This window comes from Oryzias latipes, chromosome 24, assembly GCF_053564925.1.
Source record: "Oryzias latipes strain Hd-rR chromosome 24, Olatipes_Hd-rR_3.1".
Lineage (NCBI taxonomy): Eukaryota > Metazoa > Chordata > Actinopteri > Beloniformes > Adrianichthyidae > Oryzias > Oryzias latipes.
The window spans coordinates 22,834,374-22,850,555 of record NC_136260.1 but is presented as its reverse complement, the minus strand read 5'-3'; the positions used below and the strand labels follow the sequence as shown (position 1 = coordinate 22,850,555).

Here is a 16,182-nt window from a genome sequence, read left to right as displayed (position 1 = left end):
TGACCGATCTGCAGAGACGCACCATAGACGAACCAATGGAAATCAGCCCCAAGGCTTATGTAGATTTTTGTATTGGTAGATGCCATTGACATGATTGTTGGAAAAATTCATACTTTTAATGAATTTGAATTTAGCTCGTTCGCTGGAGAAGCTTTGTGACCGGTTACTATACTGAGTAGAAAAAGAGGAGAAAACATGTTTCTCAGCTCTGCTGTCGTTGATGCTATAAACATCCGAGGGAACCTCTTGAGTAGCCATGACTGGCGACTTCTGTTGCAGCTAAATCCCTCCCTCGACTGTTGCTTGGCTACAGGAGCGTTGCTTCAGGCCGGGCATGATGGATTCTCTCACGATCATGATGTTGCATTCATTGCAAAAATCCAACTTTCTAACAGAGGGCAGTGAAATTACAGGAAAAAAAAGTCCAGACAAAAGCTTTGGTCTCCCTGGAGACGTGAAGAATAACGCAGACAGATAACCAGCAGATGCACGAGCAGCAAAACACTTCACCTACACTTTGACTTTTCAATTTCATCCTTTCTGTCGGAGGCTGTCAGGAGCCGGCTCCCCGAGGGCCGTGGGAGACGGGCGGCCAGAGAGAATGATATCCAAGAAGAGAGAAGAGGTGAAAAGGAAAGTTTTTCTGCTGTGTGAATCACAGGGACAAAGCCTGGAGAGAACATTGCTCCTTTTACCTCAGAGAATGGTCCTCCACTGTCTTTAACAAGGACAAAATTAGGTCTGGGTCTCTCAGCAAAACCACATTCCTCACACACACCAGGATAGTGCCGCTCCTCTTCACTATCATGCAGCCTAATAAGAAGATTACATTACTAAACCATGGAGCCATACAACTCCTGCTAATTCTTCTAACAAAGAATCATTTCATTGTGGATCAGAAACTGCAGCCATGGACAAAAGCGACTGACATAAGGTCTTCCTGTTGTGCTAATCTTTCTGTCCAAGTCATTTTATTGTGGCTGTTTGTGTTACATAAACCCAAAACGTCACGTGATCTTTGCAGATGGAGCAGTAATTCACATGCCATATGAGGCCCGAGCGTGACTGCGCCTCTCCTGCCCTCTCCCCAAACCACGTTAGCTACAGGACTTGTAAATATTTCCCGTATCTCTTGGAGAGGACCAACATTTGGGATTTTTTTTTACAACCGTCCAGAGTGAAAAATGGAATGAGAACCTGGTTGTTCTCAGATCTCATCAAACTGGGTCACAGAGAGACGGAAGTACCGCTGAAAGCGCGGTCATTTAGATGCAGTAAAAAAACAAACAAAAATCAACTATACAATTAATGTTTCCATGTAAGGATGAAGCTAACAAGCTGACAGTAGCTCCTCCCACATGCGATTTTGCCACCTGAATGGCGTTTGGTGTGAACCCAGCACTACACGCTGGGTTTTAGCCTTTTTATACCAAAGGTGCATCTTATAGTCTGGATAAACTTATATGTTTTCTTAGTTTTTCGTCTTTTTTATCGCAACTTTTACTCTGGAAAATACACAGTTTTACTCGTATTTTAATTATTTCATTTATCAACAAAGAAGAAGCCAATATTAATGAAGTCACCCTCTAATAGTGTTAAAGGACTTTGGGCTTTTTGCTAGAAAGCTTAAACTTTAAAGGCAACAAAGAACCTGCATCTTCTATTCTGGTGGAAAAAAAAAACCCTGGAAAGCTTCTTGTTATGGATCTGAACCATAAAGGGTTATTTTACAAATCCAAACTTTTTCCAAATTGCAGTGAATTCATAAGATTACACAATGAACACTGGAGATAAACTGGGTTTGACCTTCAAACTGCAAAGTAACATTTCTGTTCCAGCTCAGACGTACGTGGCTGGACGGCATCCTGAATCCAGTGGCAGATTTTTCCCCTTCGGACCGATCGAGGTGGCAGATTCAGGCTGGAAGTGCTCACAGACAAGGTCACAAATTGAACTGCGTGAGGGAATTGATGCAAGAAGTAATTAGAGAAGATTTGCAGGTTTCTATTGCAGCTTCTCTGCAAGGTATCCAATGTGAGCTCTGCAGCAAACAGCTCTTCAGGCTGTGATCAGCATCAAACACCAAAATAGCTCTGGTTTTATTCCGTGTTTTGCAGATAATGATAATGAAGTCACTAGTGTCTCAAATAATTTGATCAAAATTAGCAAGAATGTTTTTATTTATCACTCAAATGGGAATATCATCTTTTGATCATTTTTTTCTTTGTTTTTTAGCCCCCAAATAAGGAAAAACCTATGTTGTTTTCTAGGACATAGTTTCTGCAGAGCGGTACTATTTTATTAGAAATTCCCCTCTGAGCTGTGGACAGTTCTGTTGGCATGTAGCAACCCCACCCCCCCTTCCTCTTTATTTGCACCTTGTCCCGCGTGCTTACAGTCTCTCACAACCCTGAGATAACATTACTGGTGCCACAAAAAAAAAAGGCGAGCGACATCAGAGCTATCCAGACGTACAGTAGAAATCCAGATTCCAGCTCAGACGAGGGAAACGAAGACGTTCATGGATCTATTTGTCTGTAAGTGGATTCATCAGAATGGAGCAGAGCACAGAGGTTGTGGTGCGCCCAGCTTAGTTTCTATGTCACAAAAACAATCTTTTTCTAAACTACCGTTCTTTTGTCCGACAAATCCGATCGATTCACAACGATTTGTTTGAAAGAAATATTCAATTTTAAGTTTAATTTTCTTTATAGATGTCCTTCATTAGAAATGTGGCACAAGAACACAAGAGTGTGTCTTTAATTGGTATCTTTAAGTTGCCTCTGGGTAAACGTGTGTGGTTGTGACTGACCTTTGCCAAAGCAGTGGCTGGGATAGGCTCCAGCAACCCCATGGATTTCAGAACCCCAGTTTATCAAGAGCTTCCCATCTAACATGACAGCACACAAGTCAACGTTTACCAACTGATCACTGAAATTATAGAAATATACAAAATAATTTGATGACGTTTTCCACAGAAATTTAGGCCGATTTTACTTCCTCTTTTATGTTTTTATACTTTTTTGTTTACTTGTCCTGTCCAACAGCTGGTCAAACAGATAGAGCTAAAGGCGTCTTGTGTTTTATAGACTTTACTGTTATAATAGGAGGTTAAATATCTAAGGACACACTACTGTAGGAGTACATTTGCATAAACCCCTTTTGTATTTGAGGCTAAACCGTATTTATATTAATTATGTTTGCCTAGATTTCTTGTTGGACCGGACAGAAAAGAGTAGAGAGACACTTTTGGGAGTAACTCAGAAAATCCTGTAGGGGATCTTGAAAGGTGGATGAGCTCCAGAGCTTGGAGATTCACTCCAAGATATCTTCAGTTGTGGTTAACTCGGCTGCTGTTTATGCACCTCCAGCGTTTGTTTGTTTTCTAGCCTGCAGCTCCAAACTGAAGTAAACACTGAAGAAAACCCAAGATAAACAACATTAAAATCCACACTCATTTTCCCCAAAGATAAAACAAATAAAGATGTGCATTAAGCTCATAAAAATATGCGCGTTCCACCCTGAGATGTCTACGGAGATGCAGGCCCTCCCTTCCGGCCACTAAATTACACAAGCCAATAATAAAATAGAGAGGTTTGTTCTCTGAGGGCTCCGTTTCCACCGAGCACTTCAGCGTTACGTAACAGTCATCTTCTTGTACAGAAGCTCTTCTGACAAACACACGTCAGTGTTTCCGTCCCTTCGCCTTGCCTTAGTCTGACCCCTTGGTCCCGAACGAGACCCGGACAGTCCTACACACCGAGGCGGACGACCACATGCAGAAAACATGGACCAGAACAAAGCTGCTGAAAGAGGAAGAAGCAACATTCCAGCTGTTTATCTAGTCATCTGATCTGGCCAGCGAGTCATGTGTTGGAGCTGAGTAAGAGGCTTGGCAGGCTAAGGTTAGCCTGCAGTACTCTGTTTGCTTTGCCGTTTTCACTCTTTCTTCAACATGGCAATTTGGTTTTGCGGGAAATAAGCAAACCCTCATCTGCGATAAACAGAAAAGACAGGAAAAAATAAATATATACTTTTTATTTCTGTTTTGGAGTTCATAAACCAGGAATGCATCAACAATCTGATCACATTTGAGGATTTAAATGACTAGATAAATAAATACTAACTGTAGTAAAAGGCGTAACTTGCTGACATAAAGGGATAAAGACCCACTAAGTCTCATAATAAAGCGGTATTCTCTCTACTATTGGCCTTGCTGGTAATAATAGGTATCCAGGGAGGATGGTGCAAAGTCAAGTTTTTCATTCTGGAGCGAAGGTCAACAGTTTAATTGGAAGTGCAAATTGCGTTCACATGTAATCCCAACGTGGATTGGGTGAAGTGAGTGTGAGCGTTTACCGGTAGGAGGAGGAAGGTTAGCGGCGACATGATTTTGGACTTGCACGTGTCACTAAATCTTCCTCGCTAAAGTGGGAGTCTCCTGTCATGTGCGCCTGAATCCATGAAGTCTTAGGAAAGAGTCAATATTGACTTGGTGACTGCAGCTCCCATCTGCTGGAGTTACAGGAGGCATCTCCCCCCCGTCTGCTTCGGTTTCAGTGTTTGCCTGCAGACCAAGACGATCCTGTCATTGGATTCGCCCTGCAGCCGCATTTCCCCTCGCAGTGAAGACACAAAAAGAATAAAACCGGTGCAGCTGTATTTCCCTGCCATCCGTCTGAACCTGTAAAAACACACTTTTGTGAAGGAGGTGTGGGAGCCCACGCAGCTGAGTGGACGGGAGGAGCTCATCAGCGCTGAGAGCAGACGCTGACACACAGCCAGCGTCATGGGCCAGTGGAACAGAGCATCCACCACGAGACGGTGTTGGTGCCTCTGGAACCTGTCGGATTTTTGATTTGGACTTGACAACAAAAAGAGAGATTCTCCATCTTTTACATAAACTGCATAAACAGGAGTCCTTCCTTTTAAAATTTAAAATATTATAAAATTATCTTATTAAAGAAAGAACAAAACTAAGAAAATGGAAAAAGGGACAATGTTATGAAAGGGTAATAAAGGCTGTCTTTACACAGAATAAATGAGTTACAATACAATACAAACAATGAAATCTGTTCTCACAGGAGTAATAAATAAAACCCATGTATAACAGGTTAGATAAAAAGAGTTTCTTTGGAGTCTTAATTGATAAATCACTTAATCTATCTTGAACGTTTCCAATTTCAGATTCAAACTTTATCTATAAAGCTCTTTTCAGCAACACCAAGTGCTTTTTGTTTTATTAAAAATAAAATCATAAAACACACAAAACACCCTCAACCCTCCCGACCCCTCGCACCCAACAAAATGAAACATGAAATGAATAAAACTCAAAGTGTAAATGGAAATAGGAACCAACGCGGAAACGTGAGGAAGTGATATTTTGGAGAAGTGTCCACGCCAGAGACCGACCCAATCACAGAGGATGTCCCCATGGATCAAGGCAAGCACCCAGACTTGGAATATCCCACAGCAACAACAACCCTGTTCCATGAGAATGGTCGTCTAAAACCTCCGTTTGGTCCTGGTTAAGCCAAAAGGAATTCTCTGCTGTCCCTGACTTTAAGTCTAAAATACAGTTTAAAAATATGATGACTGACTCTTCGTCATCAGGTGTGACAGCGATGTAGAGTTGGGTGACGTCCCCAAGTGGCAGCATGAATACATTAAAAAGTAGTGGTCCTACAACTGATCCTTGGGAAACCCCACAATTGGCTTCAGAGGCCTTTGAGGAGAATGTATCCATGCTTACATAAAATTGGAGTAACATCAGTTAAGAACGGTACCAGAGAGGCCCAAACTTCTAGCCTGTTAAGTAAAATATTGTGATCTACTGTATCAAATGCTGCGCTCCGATCCAGAAGCATCAGGACTGAGTAATATCATAAACTATTTTCACATGGGCTGTTTCTGTACTCTTTGTGGTTTGTCAAAATCAGCGACACGGGGGTCAACGTCTCGTTAGGAGACTTTGTTGGCCATGAAAAGGCTGAAAGATATATCTGTAGCTCAACACCAGTCGGACAGAACCGTAGAAGCCGCTCGGATGAGCCAGAAATGTGGTCCAGTTTTAGAACTTTTCATTTCTGTGGTTTGTCCTAAAACCAAATTTATACTTTTAAAAGATATCACTTTTATTTAAAAACTCACTTATTTAGATAAATACAACTTTCTTTGATCATTTGACTTAAAAATGGTAAGTTGGATACTGGTCGATGATTATTAAGGTTTTTAGGATCCAAGACATTCCAAACCAGCCATCTTAGTAATCGTGTTTTTTTTTAAGATCCCACCAACTGCTGTAGTTTTATCTCAATCTTCCATTTCCTGAACAGTACTGGAGGTATTGGAGTGTTGAAAACAGCACTTATGGAGGCCTGGACCTTCTTTGAAAATGTCTTCAAACTGGGGCAATCCCAGACTTTTTTTTTCTTTTTAATAAAGCGTTTGTTTGATGTCTATGGCTCTTTTACCTCATTTAAGCCATCTTTAATTGGCAGCATGCTCTTTTTGCACGTAGTTTACACAGCAGATGCGCTCCCGTAAAGTGACACTTCATGCGCCTGGGTGCAGCCTGGAGTGACTGTCAACATCCATCATTTCTATGAATGTCAAGGTCTGCAAACGCCACTGAGGGCGGTGCAGACGTCCAGAGCGCCGGATCGATGCAAATATTTGCGCTGGGAGTTGAGCTGTGTTGACTCTCCTCTGCTGCAAAACCTGAAGTGTGACTTCTGCTAATATTTTTATCTGATCAGCCAAAACACACATGAATACTGGGAGGAGAGAATTCCCATTTGAATGAATAAATCTAGATAAACAAACTAATATAAATAAAGAAAGGTAAGCTGGAGCTTTGGGAAAGTTAAGGGGGGGGGGGGGGGGGCATAGTCTTAGGATGAGCTTTTATTTTGACAGTTTAAAAAATAAAACATGTAAAATTAACCTGAAACAAATTCTGAGATGATTTATCATTATTGTAAATCATGAAAAAGAAAAAAACTATATTAGAAAGAATGTATTACTTTTTTCCCCTTATATATATATATTTATATGTATATCAAACAGATAATTTTTGAATAAAACCACTTACTCCACCTGGAGTAAGAATAAGCAAAAAATAATAAGAATAAGACATTTTTGATTTGCATGTTTAGGATTTAAATTCATTTTTAACGCTTCATTCCTTTATGATCTTTCTTTTAGCAGTATTATGTACTAAAGTAATTTATCCACCTTTGTGATTTCGGGAAAATATCAGTACAAATATTCCTGACTGGTCTTGACAAGTACCGGTAAATCCATTTTCTAGGTTTTTCTTGCAGAATAATAAATTTTTTATATTTATAAAATCTATTATTTTTACGAAACCTTTTACTTATTTTGTAAGAAAGTACAAATAAATCTAACAAGTTTTACTTTTATTGTGAAAACTTAAAAGTTAAAAATGCAATTATAGTAATTTCTCTCTTTTAGAGTAAATATATCCAAAAAATAATCCATATTTAATTCAGTCTAGAGTTTGATTTTATATCAGGGATCTTTAAAAGTAAAAATTAAATTTTATTTTAGTTTTTCTGTTGCTGTATAAAAGGCATTACGAGGGCTGAGTTTTATTTTGAAGTTCTGCACAAATGACAATGATTTCCTGTTTGCAGTCCAGTTTTTAAAAACCCTTTAAGGAGGTTTTCAGAGGTCTTTTGCAGAGACTTCTGGGACATTTCCTGGGCTCTGACTTTTTGAAATTGTTGATTCAGACACAGAATCCAGAAACAACCTTAAAGAAAAACTCATTAATATGGCATCCCACAGGGTTCAATATTTAAACCTTTGTTTTTCACATTTTGCTTATTGATTTGTTTAAGACATTAATAAACATCGCCTACATTTTCCAGGGAGGGTTCATCCTATAATTAAAAAAACAAACAAAAAAATGTATTTAATAAATATGTTTTCACTACTAAACACATGATTGGAATCATTTTGGGGGGATGTTGTTTGATTCCAGGCATTCAGCAAAAAAATGCTGTAATTCTCTGATGAACTAATAAAAATATTATAATGCTGTTAGTGATGTTATTTATAGTAATAGTTAAAATTGTATTTCATGATGACTGTTTGACCCTCTTAATATTATCATCCGAAAACATTTAATAACTGAAAAAATGATATTGCCAGAACTTGATGTTTGAAATCTAACAATTTTTACGGCAGAAAAGTGACATTTTAGGATCTACAGTTTAATCCAACATACAATGACTAAACCAAACGATTCGATTTTCCATGACAACAGGACCTTACAGTCATTACTGGAGGTTGTCAGGTCAGCAAAATGCAGAAAACCAAGAGGTAAACAGGAGAATAAAATGGGAAAACCCAGAAATGTGGCTGAGGGGAGACAAAAAAAAATGAACAAAAGTGGCTGGAATGGAAATATTAGGAAAATCAATACATCCGATCTTCTTTTCACGATCACTAAATCTTTCGTTCTTGCATGAAATCAGATTTTCTCAAATCCCTGTTCTTTGGGGTGACGCCCGGATCCGATCAGACAGACGTTTTAGGTCAAGTTAAGCCAAAAACCTGGTTGTGAAAACAGCCCGAGCTCTCAGCTTCAACGGTCTTCGTGGAAGCAACGACTCGTCCGTCTCTGAAAACACAACTAGACGGGATTTACTAAAGGCGGTTCCGCATTTCTGCAAAGTTTCCCTCACAGAAAGACTAAAACAGCTAAAAAAAAGAGCCGAATCTTTATCAACCACAGAAAAGTCTTTGCTCTGGTTACCATCGAGTCGTAGAACGGATTCAAAGCCCTGCTGTTCATAAATCACAGACAGGGAAGTACCAAGGACTTCCTGCAAACGTTTCAGCAGAGTAACATCCCCCTAAAGACAGAAGTCTGCATGTTTGACCTGCAGGAAGAATCCAAAGCTGGTTTCTGTTTTGCAAACCGTTGAATCAGACTCGAGGGACGGGAACTGAACCGTATCGACGGGAAGAACCAAACTGTCAATGAAATGAAATTATTGGGCCCAACAGAAGCAGATCTAAGGATTCATGGAGTTACCGACACTCAAATAACGTCAGCTATACTCCCAGCTTAGCGAGGACGACATAAATGAAAAGGATGCCGTTGAATTATCTCCCTGCTAACTGAAGCGAAAAGGTTCATGAATTCTTCCAAATATTATTTTAGTTTATGGGAAAAAAAAAGATCCAATGTGCCTGTAGGAATAAGAACTGCATGGTTGTTTATTGTGGACAAAAGCTGAATCCCAACATTCAGAAAGAGTTTATTCTGCTATTTATTATTGATGCAACACTTCAATTTCTCCACGATTCAGTTCAAAACCTCAAATTTTGGGTCACGGTTTTGTTTCAGTGTGAAACGTGTCTATTACAAAACAACAACTAACTAAAATGTCAGCAATGAGAAAAGACCTTTAAAGTCCCACTCCGATCATCTTCTCATCTGTTTTAAAGCATTTCCAGTGGTCTTTCCATTAGGATTATGAGGTTTTTAGGCTAAATCAAAAACGTCTGTCGTATTTTAGGACATAGTTTCTGCAGGGCGGCAGGAGTTCATTAGAAATTCACCTCTGGCCACGCACCCCAGGTTACTGTCGGGGTGGAGTGGACAGGCCGAATGGGTTTGAAGAGTTAAAGTCCCCCCTGGAGGAGCGGTGAGCTGCAGACACAGCCGCACTCTGGAACCATTTGGTGGTTCAACCCCCCATTCCAACCCCTCAATGCTGAGTGTCAAGCAGGGAGGCATTGGGTCCAATTTTTAGAGTCCTTGGTATGACTCGGCCTGGACCTTCCAGTCACAGGGCGGACACTCTTCCACAAGGCCACTGAGATGGTAAGAAAAGGAACGTTACATTTAGGAGGCAGCGTATAAATGGAGCGTGGAGGACATAAAGGCCGGAGAGCAGGCCGCTGATCCTCTGTAGATCAATCTGCACAACACAAATGACCTGAATGTTCCAGATCCAAATCTGTTTCATTACACAGAGCTCACAGTCAAGTAGCTACTTTCAATAAGAAGTCTATGGTTGTGTCCAAATTCCTTCCTTACTCACTATATAGTGCGTTCGCAAATTTGTATTGCTGTCCGAATCTACCATTCCAAAATCCAGTGCCCTGGAAATTTCCCAGAAGTACTTGCAGAAAAACAAGTGTGCATCGATGCTCACTAGATCAGCGGATATAGACCATAATGCATTGTGTCGGAGCAATTTTTGCCCAAAAAATGTATTTAAATGTATTTTCTAATGAACCATCAATGTTTCTATCTTAAGAAGACAGTGGACTCATAAATAATCGTCGCAAAATGCTCATTTCAATTAGATTTTAATGACGTCATGTACGCCGTTAAAAAAAAAAAAAGTAGTGAGCGTGGTGCTTTGAAAATCCAGGGCTCCACATAGTGCAGGACTATATCGTTTTTAGTAGTTAGGGGTTAGGGAGGGAATTCGGACACAATCTGTGTAAACAGGCGTTCCGGCCACGGATGAAAAAAATACTCAAAACTTTGAATTTTTTTATAAATATTCTCCATCAGCAGAAAATACCACAAGAACAAGCTAAAAACACAATTTTCATCACAGTGGGTCTTTCCGTTTGACTTAAAACAAAGTTAAAGATGTTGAATTTAGCAAAACACACGCGTGTGACACTTTTAATGTGAACACATATAGTAGCGATGCAACAACCTACTCTCCCTACAGTCCGGTTTGAAGGTGTAACATCCCTCTGAGAGATGGTGAACTTATCACGGCATCAGTTTTATTTAAAAAAATTCAAACTCAAACGTGAAAAATAAATAGAACTTGTGGTTAATTAATGTCTACCGCACCCCGTAGAAATGCTGAAAATGTGCTGCTTCGTTTGTCAAATGAGCGGCTGGAGGCAAGTGAAAATTAATCAGACAAAGCCTTCCTGCTCCGAGTTAATAATCTGGAGGACACGATTATAACAGAGCACGTTACGGAGAGCAATCACGTGTCAATTTCATTACACCGTCAGGTCTGTGTGCAGGGACGCGGCGGCGGCAGATCTGCAAACGCTGCAAATGGAACTCAATGATGCAGAGTAAAACCAGCCTTGTTGCTTCTTTTTATTATTCACTACAAATCCAATAAAGGCGTGTGTTATCTCCAGATCGCAGTACAGCTGCTTTGCAGTGTAAAACCCTCAGGAGCAGAACGTGCGTTCTTTAACGAGGCCTCCTCAGTGCCGGAGCAAGACGGAGCTCAGCCAGGAAGGAGACGTGAGGATCCCCTTTGTTCGTCTGCAAACGCCACCTCAGAATTTAGGCGGTTTGTTTGGAGGACGTAATGAACCATTTCATCAATCGGTTTAATGGAGTCCAGGTTATTAACGTGCAAGTATGCGCCAGATGGTCTTCAGAATGGAAACTGGCACTATTTTTAGGTTCTGTCGGGCCAAAACCCGAGCAGAACTGAGTATAAAAACACAACAGAAGAACTCACCAGTTCAGCATCCGTTCTGTTCAGAGGGAGAAGCTCATGTCTTCGCCTGCAGAGACAAAAAAGGACAGAATGTAAGAAGAGACTTTTATAAATCACGAAGGCTTGAGTATGGACTTATTTGGCCAAGGTCTAAAACCATCTAAAATACGGCAAGAAGGTTTACGCGCATACCACAGACCGCGACTCCTTCCCTTCAAAAGGAATAAAATATGACACCCGGAGGAGGCAGAGCTGTCCGGGGCTTGAAATTCTCAACGTGCTACCACAATATTAGACGCCTCTGTTTGCCCTTTTTTCTTTCTGATTGTTGGAGTTCCTGCATAAAGAGAGCTGCTGGAGACCCTCACCCAGAGGGTTTTGCTCATCAACGTATCGAAGGTTCCACGAGTGCGAAGAAAAAGCGTGATCCAGATATGCAGCTGTCAATTTCCCAAACCTAGCTGCATCGCTGCTGTGCGTTAGAAATATGAGCCACAGCTACAGTTCTTTTAGGATGGAGAGATGAGGCAGCATCAGTTCTTTTTACAAAAAAAGGTTTGATTCCTGATTCTTGATTCCACCTTCCTGTCATGTTTTCCTACTGGTTAGCACGAAATAGGTCTTAGAGTAGATACCGATCAATTCACATCCAAAAACTCTCTGGCATTACAATTTGGAGATTTTGTGGTGCTTCGTTCACGCCGGGCTCCGACACGTGCGTTCCAGCGGCCGCTTCCAATGAAAGCACAGGTATATGTGCGGTCCAGGATTCCTTGTTTTGCGTTCATGTGTCGTTCTATGGTCTACGCACACATTCCCAGGTAAGTTCGGTCGAAACTGACCAACCAGGAACTCGGATTTGGTAATGACTTATGGATAGCGTTCCTTTTGATTCACAGAAGTGCCAATTGTTTGAAATTCAGTTGTTGGACAACTGCGACTACATGTGTTAGTATCAGGTAGCGACAGTCCAGTGTGAGCTGTATGATAATTCGGCGCGTTCTTGAACACACCACACACCCGGTGTGACAAAAGACCTTCATTCATTTTTTTGTGTAGTTGGTATTTACAGGTAAAAACCTCTTTTTGTGGTCATCTGATTATGTTTCTGTCGTCTGGAACTATTCGTAAAAATGATCATTTCATTACCAAATAAAGGTAACGATAATAAAGTCTGTGTGAAATGTACAGATTGTGTATAAATGTGCTTTTTAATGGCTCCTTTTTCATCAGCAAAACGTGTTCTGTAACCTGTAGCTTACAGCCCAAACTGAACAGAGTTTCTAGACTCATCAACAATGCAACTTTTATTTATTCTGCAATGACTGGGACCTACCCAGAATGCTTTGCAGCTCGCAGTTCTCTTTCTCACTGTGAAACTGTGAGCACTTTTTGGTTGGAAATGATCATTTAACCTCCTGACGGATATGACGCGTATTAACGTTTTCCCGACGCCTTCCTTCTTGAACCTTTATTCTCCAGATCAAAGTGATTCTTCTGGATTAACTTTTCATTCCTGGAAATCTTCTAGAAGTTTCTACGCAGTGTTTCTGCACACCCTGTGATCAGATGTGACGACCAGCTCGTCACTTTAGAAACCTTTTTAGTAAATGCTGTAAACTCACATTGCTTTATTCCTGTGACACACAAAATGAACTAAACTACTCTGACCTGTGCAGCAGCAAAGTCTACGTTTCTGACTCCAACTCCTAACTTTGAATCTCACTTTGGTTGATTTCACTGACCCCTGAAGCAACTGTGGAGAACGGAAGCAGCCAAAATTCCCACAATTTTAAGAAAAAAAATCCATAAAAATGATATATTTTACAAATATTATTTTAATAATGCCAGATATTGATAGGTCTACTGTCATATGTAACTCTTAAGTTTTTATAGATTCCTTTGAATAAAAGATTTTATTTGGTATTGTTTTTGCATGTTTGAAAAAAAGAATGGCTTACAAAAACAAAAGAAGATGCACATCTGTCGTGTTTGTTTGGTTCTTCCACATCGATCCGTCTGTGTGCTCTCTGCACATGGAGTGTTTGTTTCTGACAGCCAATTTCCAGAGTGTGAAGAGAAAAAAACTGTGACATTACCATACAAAAATCTGTCTAATCTAGAAAAAAGTGAGGCGGATTAAGCAAAGCCATTTTTTTTTTACAATCCCAACATCAACAATATTGTCCAACTGATCCCCTTAAATGAACACCTTCTACTTATAAACTAAACAATAAAAGCCTCATTTAAAAAGTTAAATAATAACATTAACTTACAAAAGACACTTTTTTTAAACACTAATAAATAACTAAAAACACATTTAGCATTTTAAAAATAATGATTGCCTCTGAACTGTAACCATACATGTATTTATTTTCCATCTAATAATCTACATGATCAGTATTTTTTCCATCTCTGACTGACATGTTGGCAGCCTCAGTCCTCCATAGCTAGCCTCCCAGCCACTGGAAACATCAATAACCAGATTTGATGAAGTTTGCGCGCAAGCAGCTGCGCTCCGCAGTGTCACATTCCACTCAAACAGAAGCCAAAACGCAGAAAAACGCACCACAAAATCCCGCATTCACCCTCAAAACGCGCGTTTGAACCCGCCAGGCTCGCTAGCTAGCAAATGCTACGGTCCCCAGCTGTGTGTGCGCGGCCAGCCAGACGGAGGCTGTGTGATGTCTGAGTGACGGGAGCGGGATTCGGACTACAGAAGCAGGCTCCAGCATCACGCGTCCGCGGCGCAGCTCCGGACATTTCTGAGACTGAGCGTTCCGGCCGCCGGTTCCTTACGTGATGTCGGTGTTCTGAGGAACGCTTTGATCCGGCGGCAGCGCGGGAGGGGGTGATGCTCGGCGGAGTACGGCTCGGGATTTCTCTTCCTCCGCCCGGAGTGGCTCTGCGCTGTCCCGGAGCGTCCCGGTGCTCCCGTTCCACTCGCCCTCCAGCGGAGAATGAGCGGCCCCGGAGCGCTTTGATCAGGAACCCCTTCACCAGACAGGCAGCGCGACCCCCCCCCTGCCTCCCTCCCTCCCTCTCTCCCACGGCCTCCACCACAGCCAACCTTAAGCCCCTGCGCGTACGCGGTCGTACTCGTGCGCGCACGGCCTTGCGTGTACGTTTGGAGCGGTGCGCAAATGAGTGAATGAGTGTGCCTTGGGTTGACAGAGGAGTGAGTCATCCAGCAGGGCTCCACTTAGCTCCTCCCCCCCGAACAGCTGACTGCTTCGGCGTTCATGAAGACAAACACTGCCCCCCCCCCCCCCCCACTGTCATGTTTTCACAATAGTTCTATTATTAGTGCGCTTCTTTTAGCCTCATTCTAGACTTCGAATGCTATTTTAGAAACAATCTGCTATTTGGGTCTACTTTCAATGCTTTAGAAGAAGAAAATATGTGAAATCTCTGTTTATGAGGTCATGCCAAACATTTTCATGTCAGGAATATTCGAATAATGTTGCTTTTGTGAGGGAAGCCTGAGAAAATACAAAGAAATGATGCCCCAAACTTTGCCGTTCTGCCATTTTTCTCCTGAATCCATGTTTAGTTTTCAATAAAAACTACAGAATTATGATTTTACTTATGTGCACTGTAAAAATAAGCCAGTAGAAATAAGTTAAAAAAATCTTAAAATTTTAAAAATTTCTTTAAAAAGTAAAGATCTGCCAAAGGGTTTAGAAAAACGGTCCCACAACAAACTTTAATTTAAAGAAAAAAATTTTAGTCACAGACTATTTGTTATTAAAAATTTGTATTTAATAAGATTTTTTTTACTCATGAAACAAGAACCTTTTCATTCTTTAATACTTGAAGATTCGGTTTCTGCAGGGTACCACTCGTTCACAGAACACAAAAAACTAAATTACACAGAAGCAAATGTGCAGCAGGATGGAAGAAAAATCAGTAAAAGTAATGAAAAACACTCAAAAGAACAAAATATCTTTGCCTTTTTATAAATTCTTTAGGATATGAAATCTCCACCGTTATCTTTTTGTGGTCAGTAATGAACCGGATTTCATCCAAACCAGAATAAGGTTCGGTATTTGTTTTAGATTCAGGATTAAAGCTGGATTAGGTTTTCAATGGTATAGTTGGGGCAAAAAAGAAGGGGTTTGGGATTGAATATGGGGTAACAGACATGCCACTATGTGTCATTTAAGCTATTTGTGTGATGGCTTAGTGTACTTGCTAATTATAATGTTCAATATCTTTTCACAATATTTCTATTATTAGTGCTGTTCTTTTTGCCAAATTCTTGATTTTTAGAGTCTGCTGTTTTGGTTTCCTTTAAATGCTTTGGAGAAGAAGAAATACATAAAAGCTTTGTTTATAAGCTCATAACCATGAGAAAAGTTATCAATGGAAGAACATTTTGATGTGAAGAATATTTTGTATTGTAGCTCTCAAGTAAAAGATCTAAAAAAACAAAATAAAAGTTTCCAAAACTTTGCAGTCCTGCAGTATTTTCATAATTTCATTTTTAACTAAATTAGAAGTAACACATTCATGTTTTTTTATTAATTCATGTACTGCTATTTGATGAATGCAACACACTAAAAAAGAAACAAAGAAACAAACAGAAATAACTTTTGCTTTTAGAGGAATTTGTTGGATTTGAAATTCATCCTTTTGTGGTCGTAAACAAATCAAATTTCATCCACACCGGATTAAGGTTACGTTTTCGTTATAGGCTCAGGATTAA

General features: G+C 40.4%; 1 protein-coding gene across 3 annotated transcripts in view; it reads right to left on the bottom strand.

Annotated features, from left to right (window-relative positions):
* Nucleotides 1–14,684, bottom strand: part of plcb4b (phospholipase C, beta 4b) — a 69,866-nt gene extending 55,182 nt beyond the window's left edge. For 2 of the 3 annotated variants that reach the window (XM_004083333.5, XM_011491427.4), the window contains exons 1-2: nt 14,274–14,684; nt 11,496–11,541 (exon numbers count right to left, since the gene is read on the bottom strand). The gene's annotated coding sequence lies outside the window, so the exon portion shown is untranslated. The remainder of the gene's footprint in view (nt 1–11,495; nt 11,542–14,273) is intronic. The other variant, XM_078943208.1, reaches the window with a different exon arrangement.
* Between the last annotated feature and the right edge of the window lie 1,498 nt (nt 14,685–16,182).